Source organism: Scyliorhinus torazame, chromosome 14 (genome assembly GCF_047496885.1).
Source record: "Scyliorhinus torazame isolate Kashiwa2021f chromosome 14, sScyTor2.1, whole genome shotgun sequence".
Lineage (NCBI taxonomy): Eukaryota > Metazoa > Chordata > Chondrichthyes > Carcharhiniformes > Scyliorhinidae > Scyliorhinus > Scyliorhinus torazame.
In genome coordinates, this window is record NC_092720.1 from 145,406,072 (window position 1) to 145,422,220 (window position 16,149).

At 51.5% G+C, this 16,149-nt stretch overlaps 1 protein-coding gene across 6 annotated transcripts in view; it reads left to right on the top strand.

Annotated features, from left to right (window-relative positions):
* LOC140390084 (solute carrier organic anion transporter family member 2A1-like) overlaps positions 1 to 16,149 on the top strand; it is a 578,748-nt gene that overhangs the window by 403,068 nt on the left and 159,531 nt on the right. The gene's annotated exons all lie outside the window — the stretch shown is intronic.

Genomic DNA, 16,149 nt, shown 5'->3' on the forward strand with positions numbered 1-16,149 from the left:
CTCGGTTTTATGTATTTTCTTCTCTGTTTTGTGTATTTCCTGCTCTGGTTGGCGTATTTCCTGCTCTGGTTTGTGTATTTCCTGCTCTGGTTTGTATATTTCTTGCTCTACTCTATATATTTCCTGCTCTGATCTGTCCTTTACCTGCTCGGATTTGTCCTTTTCCTGCTCTGATCTGTCCCTTTCCTGCTCTGGTCTGTGTGCTCTCTGCTCTGGTCTGTGTGCTCTCTGCTCTGGTCTGTGTGCTCTCTGCTCTGGTTTAAGTGCTCTCTGCTCTGGTCTGTGTGCTCTCTACTCTGGTCTGTGTGCTATCTGCTGTGGCCTGTGTGCTCTCTGCTCTGGTTTGCGTGTTCGCTGCTCTTTGTGTAAATTCTGCACTGGTTTCTGGATTCTATGCTCTGGCGGTGTATTTACTGTTCTTGTTTAGAACATAGAACATAGAACAATACAGCGCAGTACAGGCCCTTCAGCCCACGATGTTGCACCGAAAGAAAAGCCATCTAACCTACACTATGCCATTATCATCCATATGTTTATTTATTCTTAGCTCTGATTTGTATATTCTTTGATTTGTGTGTTCCCTGTTGAAGTTTGTGTACTCCGTGCTTTGGTTTATGACTATTGGCTCTGGTTTGTGTATTCTCTGCCCTGGCTTGTGCAGATCCTGCTCTGGTTTGTGCAGATCCTGCTCTGGTTTGTGAATTTTTGTGCTGCTTTTTATAATCTCTTTGGGTGTGTACTTTCTGCTGTGGTTTGTATATTCTCTGGTCTGCGTTGCGTTTTCTCAGCTCTGGGCCTGGATTCTCCCGGGGGGGCGGGGGGTCCCGGCGGGATGGAGTGGCGGGAAACACTATAGGGTCGGGCCGCCCCAAAGGTGCGGAATTTCTCCGCAACTTTAGGGGCCAAGCCCTCACCTTGAGGGGACGGAGTGGATGGCGCGCCGCCGGCTGGCGGGAAAGGTCTTTGGCGCCACGCCAGCCGGGGCCGAAGGGACCTCACCGTCGGCGGAAGGCCGCGCATGCGCGGGAGCGTCGGGGGCTCCTTACGTCATCCCCGCGCATGCGCAGGTGGGCGGAGACAATGGCCGAGGCGGAAGGAAAAGAGTGCCCCCACGGCACAAGCACTGCCCGCGGATCGGTGGGCCCCAATCACGGGCCAGGCCACCATGGGGGCACCCCCCGGGCCCAGGACCCCGGAGACCGCCCGCGTCGCCAGTCCTGCCGGGGAGGGAGGTGGTTTGATTCACACCGGCAGGACTGTCATGACAGCAGCGGGAATTCAGCCCATCGCGGGCCAGAGAATCGCCGGGGGGGTGTCCGCCGACGGCGATTCTCCGACCCGGCAGGGGGTCGGAGAATCAAAGAACAAAGAACAAAGAAAAGTACAGCACAGGAACAGGCCCTTCGGCCCTCCAAGCCCGTGCCGACCATGCTGCCCAACAAAACTACAATCTTCTACACTTCCTGGGTCCGTATCCCTCTATTCCCATCCTATTCATGTATTTGTCATGATGCCCCTTAAATGTCACAATCGTCCCTGCTTCCACCACCTCCTCCGGCAGCGAGTTCCAGGCACCCACTACCCTCTGTGTAAAAAACTCGCCTCGTACATCGACTCCAAACCTTACCCCTCGCACCTTAAACCTATGCCCCCTAGTAATTGACCCCTCCACCCTGGGAAAAAGTCTCTGACTATCCACTCTGTCTATGCCCCTCATAATTTTGTAGACCTCTATCAGATCTCCCCTCAATCTCCGTTGTTCCAGTGAGAACAAACCGAGTTTATTCAACCGCTCCTCATAGCTAATGCTCGCCATACCAGGCAACATTCTGGTAAATGTCACCCTCTCTAAAGCCTCCACATCCTTCTGGTAGTGTGGCGATCAGAATTGAACACTATACTCCAAGTGTGGCCTAACTAAGGTTCTGTACAGCTGCAACATGACTTGCCAATTCTTATACTCAATGCCCCAGCCAATGAAGGCAAGCATGCCGTATGCCTTCTTGACTACCTTCTCCACCTGTGTTGCCCCTTTCAGTGACCTGTGGACCTGTACACCTAGATCTCTCTGACTTTCAATACTCTTGAGGGTTCTACCATTCACTGTATATTCCCTACCTGCATTAGACCTTCCAAAATGCATTACCTCACATTTGTCCAGATTAAACTCCATCTGCCATCTCTCCGCCCAAATCTCCAAACAATCTAAATCCGGCTGTATCCTCTGACAGTCCTCATCGCTAACCGCAATTCCACCAACATTTGTGTCGTCTGCAAACTTACTAATCAGACCAGTTACATTTTCCTCCAAATCATTTATATATACTAGAAACAGCAAAGGTCCCAGCACTGATCCCTGTGGAACACCACTGGTCACAGCCCTCCAATTAGAAAAGCATCCTTCCATTGCTACTCTCTGCATTCTATGACCTAGCCAGTTCTGTATCCACCTTGCCAGCTCACCCCTGATCCCGTGTGACTTCACCTTTTGTACTAGTCTACCATGAGGGACCTTGTCAAAGGCCTTACTGAAGTCCATATCGACAACATCCACTGCCCTACTTGCATCAATCATCTTTGAAAAACTCTATCAAGTTAGTAAGAAGTCTTACAACACCAGGTTAAAGTCCAACAGGTTTGTTTCGATGTCACTAGCTTTCGGAGCGCTGCTCCTTCCTCAGGTGAATGAAGAGGTATGTTCCAGAAACATATATACAGACAGATTCAAAGATGCCAAACAATGCTTGGAATGCGAGCATTAGCAGGTGATTAAATCTTTACAGATCCAGAGATGGGGTAACCCCAGGTTAAAGAGGTGTGACTTGTGTCAAGCCAGGACAGTTGGTAGGATTTCGCAGGCCAGATGGTGGGGGATGAATGTAATGCGACATGAATCCCAGGTCCCGGTTGAGGCCGCACTCATGTGTGCGGAACTTGGCTATAAGCTTCTGCTCGCCGATTCTGCGTTGTTGCGCGTCCTGAAGGCCGCCTTGGAGAACGCTTACCCGGAGATCAGAGGCTGAATGCCCTTGACTGCTGAACTGTTCCCCGACTGGAAGGGAACATTCCTGCCTGTTGATTGTCGCGCGATGTCCGTTCATTCGTTGTCGCAGCGTCTGCATGGTCTCGCCAATGTACCACGCTTCGGGACATCCTTTCCTGCAGCGTATGAGGTAGACTACGTTGGCCGAGTTGCACGAGTATGTACCGCGTACCTGGTGGGTGGTGTTCTCACGTGTAATGGTGGTATCCAGGTCGATGATCTGGCACGTCTTGCAGAGATTGGCTTCTCCACATCATGTCTATCAAGTTAGTGAGACATGACCTCCCCTTCACAAAACCATGCTGCCTCTCACTAATACGTCCATTTGCTTCCAAATGGGAGTAGATCCTGTCTCGAAGAATTCTCTCCAGTAATTTCCCTACCACTGACGGAAGGCTCACCGGCCTGTAGTTCCCTGGATTATCCTTGCTACCCTTCTTAAACAGAGGAACAACATTGGCTATTCTCCAGTCCTCTGGGACATCACCTGAAGACAGTGAGGATCCAAAGATTTCTGTCAAGGCCGCAACAATTTCCTCTCTAGCCTCCTTCTGTATTCTGAGGTAGATCCCATCTGGCCCTGGGGACTTATCTACCTTACTATTTTTCAAGACGCCCAGCACCTCGTCTTTTTGGATCTCAATGTGACCCAGGCTATCTACACACCCTTCTCCAGGCTCAACATCCACCAATTCCTTCTCTTTGGTGAATACTGATGCAAAGTATTCATTTTGTACCTCACCCATTTCCTCTGGCTCCACACATAGATTCCCTTGCCTATCCTTCAGTGGGCCAACCCTTTCCCTGGCTACCCTCTTGCTTTTTATGTAAGTGTAAAAAGCCAATGACTTTTCGTGACCCCTTCTAGCCCTCCTGACTCCTTGCTTAAGTTCCTTCCTACTTTCCTTATATTCCAAACACGGGGCCTACAATATCTCTCATTATCCAAGGTTCCTGAAAATTGTCGTATTTATCCTTCTTCCTCACAGGAACGTGGAAGTCCTGAATTCCTTTCAACTGACACTTGAAATCCACATGTCAGATGTGGATTTACCCTCAAACATCCGCCCCCAATCTAGGTTCTTCAGTTACCGCCTAATATAGTTATAATTAGCCTTCCCCCAATTTAGCACATTCACACTAGGACCACTCTTATCCTTGTCCACCAGCACTTTAAAACTTACTGAATTAGAACATAGAACATAGAACAATACAGCGCAGTACAGGCCCTTCGGCCCACGATGTTGCACCGAAACAAAAGCCATCTAACCTACACTATGCCATTATCATCCATATGTTTATCCAATAAACTTTTAAATGCCCTCAATGTTCACTACTGTAGCAGGTAGGGCATTCCACGGCCTCACTACTCTTTGCGTAAAGAACCTACCTCTGACCTCTGTCCTATATCTATTACCCCTCAGTTTAAAGTTATGTCCCCTCGTGCCAGCCATATCCATCCGCGGGAGAAGGCTCTCACTGTCCACCCTATCCAACCCCCTGATCATTTTGTATGCCTCTATTAAGTCTCCCCTTAACCTTCTTCTCTCCTAATTGTGGTCACTGTTCCCGAAATGCTCCCCTACTGAAACTTCTACCACCTGGCCGGGCTCATACCCCAATACCAGGTCCAGTACAGCCCCTTCCCTAGTTGGACTGTCTACATATTGTTTTAAGAAGCCCTCCTGGATGCTCCTTACAAACTCTGCCCCATCTGAGCCCCTTGCACTAAGTGAGTCCCAGTCAATATTGGGGAAGTTGAAGTCTCCCATCACCACAACCCTATTGTTTTTACTCTTTTCCAAAATCTGTCTACCTATCTGCTCCTCTATCCCCCGCTGGCTGTTGGGAGGCCTGTAGTAAACCCCAACATTGTGACTGTACCCTTCTTATTCCTGATCTCTACCCATAAAGCCCTCTGAGGTGTCCTCCCGTAGTACAGCTGTGATATTCTCCCGAACCAGTAGCACAACTCCGCCATCCTTTTTACATCCCCCTCTATCCCACCTGAAACATCTAAATCCTGTAACGTTTAGCTGCCAATCCTGTCCTTCCCTCAACCAGGTCTATGGAATGGCAACAACATCATAGTTCCAAGTACTAATCCAAGCTCTAAGTTCATCTGCCTTACCCGTAATACTTCTTGCATTAAAACATATGCACTTCAGGCCACCAGACCCGCTGTGTTCAGCAACTGCTCCCTGTCTGCTCTGCCTCAGAGCCATACTGGGCCTATTCCCTAGTTCTCCCTCAATGCTCTCACCTTCTGACCTATTGCTCCCGTACCCACCCCCTGCCATACTAGTTTAAACCCTCCCGTGTGACACTAGCAAACCTCGCGGCCAGGATATTTATGCCTCTCCAGTTTAGATGCAACCCGTCCTTCTTATATAGGTCACACCTGCCCCGGAAGAGCTCCCAGTGGTCCGGATAACGGAAACTCTCCCTCCTACACCAGCTGTTTAGCCACGTGTTTAGCTGCTCTATCTTCCTATTTCTAGCCTCACTGGCACTTGGCACAGGGAGTAATCCCGAGATTACAACCCTAGAGGTCCTGTCTTTTAACTTTCTGCCTAGCTCCCTGAACTCCTGCTGCAGGATCTCATGCCCCTTCCTGCCTATGTCGTTAGTACCAATATGTACAACGACCTCTGCCTGTTTGCCCTCCCCCTTCAGGATGCCCTCTATCCGTTCAGAGACATCCTGGACCATGGCACTAGGGAGGCAACATACCATCCTGGAGTCTCTTTCACTTCCACAGAAGCGCCTATCTGTGTGCCTGACGATAGAGTTCACTTTGACTATTGCTCTTCTGCGCTTTGACCCTCCTTTCTGAACATCAGAGCCAGTCGTGGTGCCACTGCTCTGGCTGCTGCTGTTTTTCCCTGATAGGCTATCCCCCCCCCCCTCAACAGTATCCAAAGGGGGATACCTGTTCAAGAGGGGGACAACCACAGGGGATTCCTGCACTGACTGCCTGCCCTTTCTGGTGGTCACCCATTTCTCTGCCTGCACCTTGGGTGTGACCACATTTATATAACTGCTATCTATGACGCATTCCTCTACCTGCATGCTCCTAAATGCATCCAACTGCTGCTCCAACCGAACCATGCGGTCTGTGAGGAGCTCCAGTTGGGTGCATTTTCTGAAGATGAAGCCATCCGGGATGCTGGAAGCCTCCCGGACCTGCCACATCTCACAGTCCGAGCACTGCACCCCTCTAATTGACATTGCGCCAATTAATTAGTAAATTAAAGTTAAACGTTTTTTTTTAAAGTTACTGTTAACTGTATGTTTCCTAGCACTAGATTTCTACTATAAATGTGAAAGCTAAATACAGTACTCTCCGATCTCTGGCTTAGATACCCCTCTAAATTATAATCAAGTAATTATGTTTAATTAGTTTACCAATGCTTAATTTTTTTAATTTAGTGTAGATTCCCAACCAGCCAATCAGGTCACAGCTTTTCTGTGATGTCACTTCAGTCCCCCCCCCCCCCCCCCCCCCCACACACACACAATTTGAAAAGGTAATAAAAGTAAAAATGAGTAAAAATCACTTACTTACCTTCCGAGGGTCTCATAGAACATAGAACATAGAACAATACAGCGCAGTACAGGCCCTTCGGCCCACGATGTTGCACCGAAACAAAAGCCATCTAACCTACACTATACCATTATCATCCATATGTTTATCCAATAAACTTTTAAATGCCCTTAATGTTGGCGAGTTCACTACTGTAGCAGGTAGGGCATTCCACGGCCTCACTACTCTTTGCGTAAAGAACCTACCCCTGACCTCTGTCCTATATCTATTACCCCTCAGTTTAAGGCTATGTCCCCTCGTGCTAGCCATTTCCATCCGCGGGAGAAGGCTCTCACTGTCCACCCTATCTAACCCTCTGATCATTTTGTATGCCTCTATTAAGTCTCCTCTTAACCTTCTTCTCTCTAACGAAAACAACCTCAAGTCCATCAGCCTTTCCTCATAAGATTTTCCCTCCATACCAGGCAACATCCTGGTAAATCTCCTCTGCACCCGTTCCAAAGCCTCCACGTCCTTCCTATAATGCAGTGACCAGAACTGTACGCAATACTCCAAATGCGGCCGTACCAGAGTTCTGTACAGCTGCAACATGACCTCCTGACTCCGGAACTCAATCCCTCTACCAATAAAGGCCAACACTCCATAGGCCTTCTTCACCACCCTATCAACCTGGGTGGCAACTTTCAGGGATCTATGTACATGGACACCTAGATCCCTCTGCTCATCCACACTTTCAAGAACTTTTCCATTAGCCACATATTCCACATTCCTGTTTTTCCTTCCAAAGTGAATCACCTCACACTTCTCTACATTAAACTCCATTTGCCACCTCTCAGCCCAGCACTGCAGCTTATCTATATCCCTCTGTAACCTGCTACTTCCTTCCTCACTATCGACAACACCACCGACTTTAGTATCGTCTGCAAATTTACTCACCCACCCTTCTGCGCCTTCCTCTAGGTCATTGATAAAAATGACAAACAGCAACGGCCCCAGAACAGATCCTTGTGGTACTCCACTTGTGACAGAACTCCATTCTGAACATTTCCCATCAACCACCACCCTCTGTCTTCTTTCAGCTAGCCAATTTCTGATCCACATCTCTAAATCACCCTCAATCCCCAGCCTCCGTATTTTCTGCAATAGCCTACCGTGGGGAACCTTATCAAACGCTTTGCTGAAATCCATATACACCACATCAACTGCTCTACCCTCGTCTACCTGTTCAGTCACCTTCTCAAAGAACTCGATAAGGTTTGTGAGGCATGACCTACCCTTCACAAAGCCATGCTGACTATCCCTGATCATATTATTCCTATCTAGATGATTATAAATCTTGTCTCTTATAATGCCCTCCAAGACTTTACCCACTACAGACGTGAGGCTCACCGGTCTATAGTTGCCGGGGTTGTCTCTGCTCCCCTTTTTGAACAAAGGGACCACATTTGCTATCCTCCAGTCCTCTGGCACTATTCCTGTCTCAGATGCTCTTTGGTTCTCTCCCTGCTTTCCTGATTACCTTACTGCACCAAATTCCCACTCTGGATGTGTCTCACTCAGGCTGTGTCTCTTTGACCTGCGCAAAGCTAGTTCCGCCCCTGGTTTGTGTACTCTACTCTGGTTTGTGTATTTTCTGCTGTTTCATGCATTTCCTGTACTGGGTTGTTTATTTTCTGCTCCGTTCTGTGCATTTCCTGTACTGGATTGTGTATTTTCTGCTCTGGTTTGTATATTTTCTGCTCTGTTTCGTGTATTTTCTGCTCTAGTTTATCTATTCAATGCTCTGCCTTGATATTTTGTTCTCTGGTTTGTGTCCTCTCATTTCTGGTTTGTGTATATTATGTTTTGGGTTGTGAATTTTGTGCTCTGGTTTGTGTATTCTTTGCACTGGTTTTTGTGTTTTCTGTTTCGGTTTGTATTATCTGCTCCAGTTTGTGTATTCCCTGCCTAGTATATTTTCTGCTCTTTTATATTTGTCCTCAGCTCTGGTCTGTACACACTCAGCACGGTATCACAGTGGGTAGCACTGTTGCTCACAGCGCCAGGGTCCCAGGTTCGACTTCCGGCTTGGGTCACTGTCTGTGCGGAATCTGTACATTCTTCCTATGTCTGCGAGGGTTTCAACCGGCTCCTCCGGTTTCCTCCCACAAGTCCCAAAAGACTTGCTTGTTAGGTGAATTGGACATTCTGAATTCTCCCTCTGTGTACCAGAACAGGCGCCAGAATGTGGGGACTAAGGGTTTTTAACAGTAACTTCATTGCAATGTAAACATACTTGTGACAATAAAAATTATTAATATTATTATTATATTTGTTGTTCTAGTTATTGTATTATCTGCTCTGATTTGTGTACTCTGCTCTGATTTGTGTATTTTCTGGCTCTGTTTCGTGCATTTGCTGCACTGGGATGTTTATTTTCTGCTCTGTTTCGTGCATTCTGTACTGGTTTGATTATTTTTAACTCTGATTTGTGTAATATCTGCTCTGGTTTATCTGTTCATTGCTCTGCTTTGAGTATTTTGTTCTCTGGTTTGCGTAATTTATAATTTATAATTCTCTGTTCTGGTTTGTGTAATTTATGTTTTGAGTTGTGTATTTTGTGCTCAGATTTGTGTATTTTCTGCACTGGTTTGTTTATTGTTTATCTGGATTGCGTACTCTGTGCTATGGTTTGTTTGCTCTTTGCTCTGGTTTGCGTATTATCTGCTGTGGATTGTGTATACTCTGCTCTGGTTGGTGTAACTCTCAGCTCTGGTTAGTGTATTTCCTGCTCTGACTGGTGTACTTTCTGCTCTGGCTGGTGTACTCTCTGCTCTGGCTGGTGTGCGCTCTGCTGTGGTTGGAGTTGCTCTCGGTGGTATCGCTGTGCTCTGCTGCAAAATGGCAAAGTGGTTAGCACTGCTGCTTCACAGCACCAGGATCTCGGGTTAAATTCGAACCGTGGGAGTTTACACATTCTCCCCGTGTCTGCATCGCTTTCCTCAGGGTGTTTCGATTTCCTCACACAGTCCAAAGATGCGCAGGTTTGGTGGATTGGCCATGCCAAATTGTCCGTAGTGTTGAAAGATCTGCACGTTGTGTGCGGTTACCAGGATAGGGGAGGGGAGTGGGCAGAGTCTTCAAAGGGCCAGTGCAGACTCGATGGGCATAATGGCCTCCTTCTGCACTGTAGGGATGCAAAGATTCTATGATTTGGTTTACTCTCTGCTCTGGTTAGTTTACTCGCTGCTCTGGTTGGTGTAATCTCTGCTCTGGTTGTACTCTCTGCACTGGATGGCATACTCTCTGCTCTGGATAGCATGGTCTCTGCTCTGGCAGGCGCTCGCTCCGTTCTGGATGACATGCTCCCTGCTCGGATGATGCGCTAACTGCTCTGGGTGACTCGCTCCCTGCTCTGGACGGCATGCTCTCTGCTCTGGACGACGTGCTCTGCTCTGGACGGCGCACTCTCTGATCTGGACAGTGCTCCCTCTGCTCTGCACAGAACGCTCTGCTCTGGACAGCACGCTCTCTGCTCTGGAGAGAACTCTCTCTGCTCTGGACCGTGCACTCTCTGCTCTGGACAGCGCTCTCTCTGCTCTGGATGGTGCACTCTGCTCTGCACAACGCTCTCTCTGCTCTGCACAACGCTCTCTCTGCTCTGCACGGCGCTCCCTCTGCTCTGCACGGCGCTCCCTCTGCTCTGCACGGCGCTCTCTGCTCTGCACGGCGCCCTCTCTGCTCTGCACGGCGCTCCCTCTGCTCTGCACGGCGCTCTCTCTGCTCTGCATGGTGCTCTCTCTGCTCTGCACGGCGCTCTCTCTGCTCTGGACAGCGCTCCCTCTGCTCTGCACGGCGCTCTCTCTGCTCTGCACGTGCTCTCTCTGCTCTGCACGGTGCTCTCTCTGCTCTGCACGTGCTCTCTCTGCTCTGCATGGCACTCTCTCTGCTCTGCACGGCGTTCTCTGCTCTGCACGGTGCTCTCTCTGTTCTGCACGGCGCTCTCTCTGCTGTGCATGGCGCTATCTCTGCTCTGCACGCGCTCTCTCAGCTCTGCACGGCGCTCTCTCTGCTCTGCATGGCGTGCTCTTTGCTCTGTACGGCGCTCTCTCTGCTCTGCACGGCGCTCTCTCTGTTCTGCACGTGCTCTCTCTGCTCTGCACGGCACTCTCTCTGCTCTGCATGGCGCTCTGCCTGCTCTGCACGGCGCTCTCTCTGCTCTGCACGGCGCTCTCTCTGCTGTGCATGGCGCTATCTCTGCTCTGCACGCGCTCTCTCTGCTCTGCACGCGCTCTCTCAGCTCTGCACGGTGCTCTCTCTGTTCTGCACGCGCTCTCTCTGCTCTGCACGGCACTCTCTCTGCTCTGCACGGCGCTCTGTCTGCTCTGCACGGCGCTCTCTCTGCTCTGCACGGCGCTCTCTCTGCTGTGCATGGCGCTATCTCTGCTCTGCACGCACTCTCTCTGCTCTGCACGGCGCTCTCTCTGCTCTGCACGGTGCTCTCTCTGCTCTGCACGGCGCTCTGTCTGCTCTGCACGGCGCTCTCTCTGCTCTGCACGGCGCTCTCTCTGCTCTGCACGGCGCTCTCTCTGCTGTGCATGGCGCTATCTCTGCTCTGCATGCGCTCTCTTTGCTCTGCATGGCGCTCTCTCTGCTCTGCATGGCGTGCTCTTTGCTCTGTACGGCACTCTCTCTGCTCTGCACGGCGCTCTCTCTGCTCTGCACGGTATTTTGATGCTCTGGTTTGTGTACATTGATCTCTTGTTTCTGAATTTTCTGTCCGGGATTGTGTATTTTCTGCTCTGCTTTGTATAATGGCTTTCGGTTTGCGTACTCCGTGCTATGGTTTGTATGCCCTTTGCTCTTGTGCTGTGGATTATGTATACTCTGCTCTGGTTGGTGTACTCTCTTCCCCGGTTGGTGTACCCTCTGATCCGGTTGGTGTACCCACTGATCCGGTTGGTGTACTCTCTGCTCCGGTTGGTGTACTCTCAGCCCCGGTTGGTGTACTCTCTGCTCCGGTTGGTGTACTCTCTGCTCCGGTTGGTGTACTCTCTGCTCCGGTTGGTGTACTCTCTGCTCCGGTTGGTGTACTCTCTGCTCCGGTTGGTGTACTCTCTGCTCCGGTTGGTGTACTCTCTGCTCCGGTTGGTGTACTCTCTGCTCCGGTTGTTGTACTTTCTGCTCCGGTTGGTGTACTCTCTGCTCCGGTTGTTGTACTTTCTGCTCCGGTTGGTGTACTCTCTGCTCCGGTTGTTGTACTTTCTGCTCCGGTTGGTGCACTCTCTGCTCTGGGTTGTGTAGATTCTGCTCTGGGTTGTGTATTTTCAGCACTGAATTGTGTGGATTCTGCTCTGGGTTGTGTAGATTCTGCTCTGGGCTGTGTAGATTCTGCTCTGGGTAATGTATTTTCAGCATTGGGTTGTGTATTTTCAGCATTGGGTTGTGTATTTGCTGCACCGGTTTGTGTAACCTCTTCTCCTGTTGTGTACTTTTTGCTCTCGTTATTGTAGTCTCTGTTCTGCATTATGTCGTCTGTGCTCTGGTTTGTGCACTCTGTGCTCTGGTTTGTGCACTCTGCTCTGGTTTGTGCACTCTGCTCTGGTTTGTGAATTCTCTGCTCTGGTTGTGCATTCTGTGCTCTGGTTGGATTGGATTGGATTTGTTTATTGTCACGTGTACCGAGGTACAGTGAAAAGTATTTTTCTGCGAGCAGCTCAACAGATCATTAAATACATGAGAAGAAAAGGGAATAAAAGAAAATACATAATAGGGCAACACAACATATACAATGCAACTACATAAGCACTGGCATCGGATGAAGCATACAGGGTGTAGTGTTAATGAGGTCAGTCCATAAGAGGGTCATTTAGGAGTCTGGTTACAGTGGGGAAGAAGCTGTTTTTGAGTCTGTTTGTGCGTGTTCTCAGACTTCTGTATCTCCTGCCCGATGGAAGAAGTTGGAAGAGTGAGTAAGCCGGGTGGGAGGGGTCTTTGATTATGCTGCCCGCTTTCCCCAGGCAGCGGGAGGTGTAGATGGAGTCAATGGATGGGAGGCAGGTTCGTGTGATGGACTGGGCGGTGTTCACGACTCTCTAAAGTTTCTTGCGGTCCTGGGCCGAGCAGTTGCCATACCAGGCTGTGATGCAGCCTGATAGGATGCTTTCTATGGTGCATCTGTAAAAGTTGGTAAGGGTTAATGTGGACATGCCGAATTTCTTTAGTTTCCTGAGGAAGTATAGGCGCTGTTGTGCTTTCTTGGTGGTAGCGTCGACGTGGGTCGACCAGGACAGATTTTTGGAGATGTGCACCCCGAGGAATTTGAAACTACTAACCATCTCCACCTCGGCCCCGTTGATGCTGACAGGGGTGTGCACAGTACTTTGCTTCCTGAAGTCAATTACCAGCTCTTTAGTTTTGCTGGCATTGAGGGAGAGATTGTTGTCGCTACACCACTCCACTAGGTTCTCTATCTCCCGCCTATATTCTGACTCGTCGTTATTCGAGATCCGGCCCACTATGGTCGTATCATCAGCAAACTTGCAGATGGAGCTGGGACCAAGTTTTGCCACGCAGTCGTGTGTGTACAGGGAGTAGAGTAGGGGGCGAAGTACGCAGCCTTGCGGGGCGCCGGTGTTGAGGACTATTGTGGAGGCGGTGTTGTTGTTCATTCTTACTGATTGTGGTCCGTTGGTCAGAAAATCGAGGATCCAGTTGCAGAGTGGGGAGCCAGAGTGGTTTGTGTATTAGGGGCGGGATTCTCCGGTTTCGAGAATCGCCGGGGGGGGGGGGGGGGGGGTGGGGGGGGGGGGGGGCGGCGTGAATCCCGCCCTCGCCGGCTGCCGAATTCTCCGGCACTGGGGATTTGGCGGGGGCGGGAATCGGGGGCAGTTGGCAGTGGCCACCCCGGCGATTCTCTGGCCCGCGATGGGACGAGTGGCTGCCCGTTTTCGGCGGGACCCTTGGGCGTATGTTACGACAGGTACTTACCAGCGGGACCTAGCTCCGCGGACGGCCTCTCGGGTCCTCGGGGGGTGCGGGGGGATCTGGCTCCGGGGGGGTGCCCCCGTGATAACTGGCCCATGATCAGATCTCACCGATCCGTGGGCGGGCCTGTGCCATGGGGGCACTCTATTCCTCCGCATCAGTCGCTGTAACAGTCAGCGATGGCCAACGCGGAGATCAATCCCCCTGCGCATGCGCTGGGATGATGCCAGCACACGCTGGCGCTCCCGCGCAGGTGCCAACTCGCGCCGGCCAGCAGAGCCCCTTCCGCACCGGCCGGCACAAACCACTGCGCCGCCGGCCTAGCCCCTGAAGGTGCGGAGGATTCCATATAGGGAAGGGGGGATATGGTGGAAGGGGGGATAGGGGAAGGGGGTTATTGGGGAAGGGGGGATATGGGGGAATGGGGGTAGGAGAGGGGGATATGGGGGAAGGGGGGGATATGGGAGAAGGTGGGATATGGGGGGATATTGGGGAAGGGGGATATGGAGAATGGGATATGGGGGAACGGGGGATATGGGGAAGGGGGTTATGGGGGAAGGAGGGATATGGGCCGATATGGAGGAAAAGGGGACATGGGGGAATGGGCATATGGGGGAAGGGGGATATGGGGAAGGGGCATATGGGGGAAGGGGGGATATGGAGGGATATGGGGGCAGGGGAAGGGTGGATATGGGGGGATATGGGAAAGGGGGGATATGGGGGAAGGGTGATATGGGAGAAGGGGATATGGGGAAGGGGGGATATGGGGGAATCTGGGGGAAGGGGGATATGGGGAAGGGGGATATGGAGGGATATGGGGGAAGGGGAAGGGTGGATGTGGGGAAGGGGGAATATGGGGGAAGGGTCATATGGGGGAAGGGTCATATGAGGAAGGGGGATGTGGGGGAAGGGTGAAAAGGGGTTGGGGATATGGGGAAAGGGGGATATTGGGGAAGGGGGATGGAGGAAGGGGAAAAGGGGGGCAGGCAGAGGGGGGTCTCACTTCGCGGCCATTTTGCCGGGTCTCTGGGGGGGGCGTCTTTTGTGCAGTGACGCCACGTGCCGTCACTGACGGTGCGCACTTCCGTGACTGGTGACGGGTCGCAAATGGCATCACACCGCTACTAGCCCAATCCCAGCGGGAGAATTCGCGACATTTCAGGGGGCCCGGCGCTGGAGTGATTCACGCCGTTTTTGGCGCTGGGTTCGGGCCATCGTGCCGATTCACGGATATCCTTCCCGTGGCCTCACCAGTCCCTTTTGCAGTTGCAGCAAGACTTCCGGACAGTTATACACCAATCCCCTTGGAATCCTGGCTAACATTCCATTAGCCTTAATCATAGATCATGGAATTTACAATGCAGAAGGAGCCATTTAGACCATCGAGTCTACACCAGCTCTTGGAAAGAGCACCCTACCCAAGGTCAACACCTCCACCCTATCCCAATAACCCAGTAACCCCACCCAACACGAAGGGCAATTTTGGACACTAAGGGCAATTTAGCATGGCCAATCCACCTAACCTGCACATCTTTGGACTGTGGGAGGAAACCGGAGCACCCGGAGGAAACCCACGCACACACGGGGAGGATGTGCAGACTCCGCACAGACAGTGACCCAAGCCGGAATCAAACCTGGAACCCTGGAGCTGTGAAGCAGTGCTGCTATCCACAATGCTACCGTGCTGCCTTATTGATTACCTGCTGCATCTGTGTACTCGCTGTCTGTATTTCGTGAACATGTCCCCCAAAGTCCCTTTGTCTTGCAATTTTCTGCACTTTTTCCCTGTTTATATAATGCTCTGTTCTGTTGTTCTCCCTTCCAAAATTAACACCTTCACATTTCCACAAATTATACTGCATTTGCCAACTATACTCTCTGCTCTGATTTGAACATTCTCTGCTCTTGTTGGTGTGTACACCCTGCTCTGGTTGATGTACACCCTGCTCTGGTTGGTGTGTACACCCTGCTCTGGTTGATGTACACCCTGCTCTGGTTTGTGTGTGCACCCTGCTCTGGTTTGTGTGTGCACCCTGCTCTGGTTGGCATGTACACCCTGCGGTGGTTGGTGGACACCGAGGGCGGGATTCGTTCAGCACCGGGGCGGGGCTGGAGATTCTCTGCGACCAGCGCGAATCGCGCCACACCGCCCCGACACCGGGACGCGATTCGGCATCATTGGTGCCGGCGCGGTCAGTACCGCGCCGTCTGGGGGCCATTCTACGGGGCCCCCCGGCGATTCTCGGCCGAACGGCCATGTCAAAAAACCCCGAGCGCCGCCGTTCACACCTGCCCTCAGCCGGCGGGAACTCGGCGTGGAAGGGTCACGGCGGCCGGTGGGGGGGGGGGGGGGTTCAACCCCAGGGGGGGCCTCCGATGTGGCCTGGCCCGCAATCGGAGCCTACCGATTGGCGGGCCGGCCTCTCTGATGGGGGCCTCCTTTCTTCCGCGCCGGCCCCTGTAGCCCTGCGCCATGTTGCGTTGGGACCGGCGCAGCGAAGGAAAACACCGCGCATATGCGTGCTGGCACCGGCCCCACTGCGCATGCGCAGACCCCGCGGTGCCCAGTTCACGCCAGGATCAGCAGTTGGAG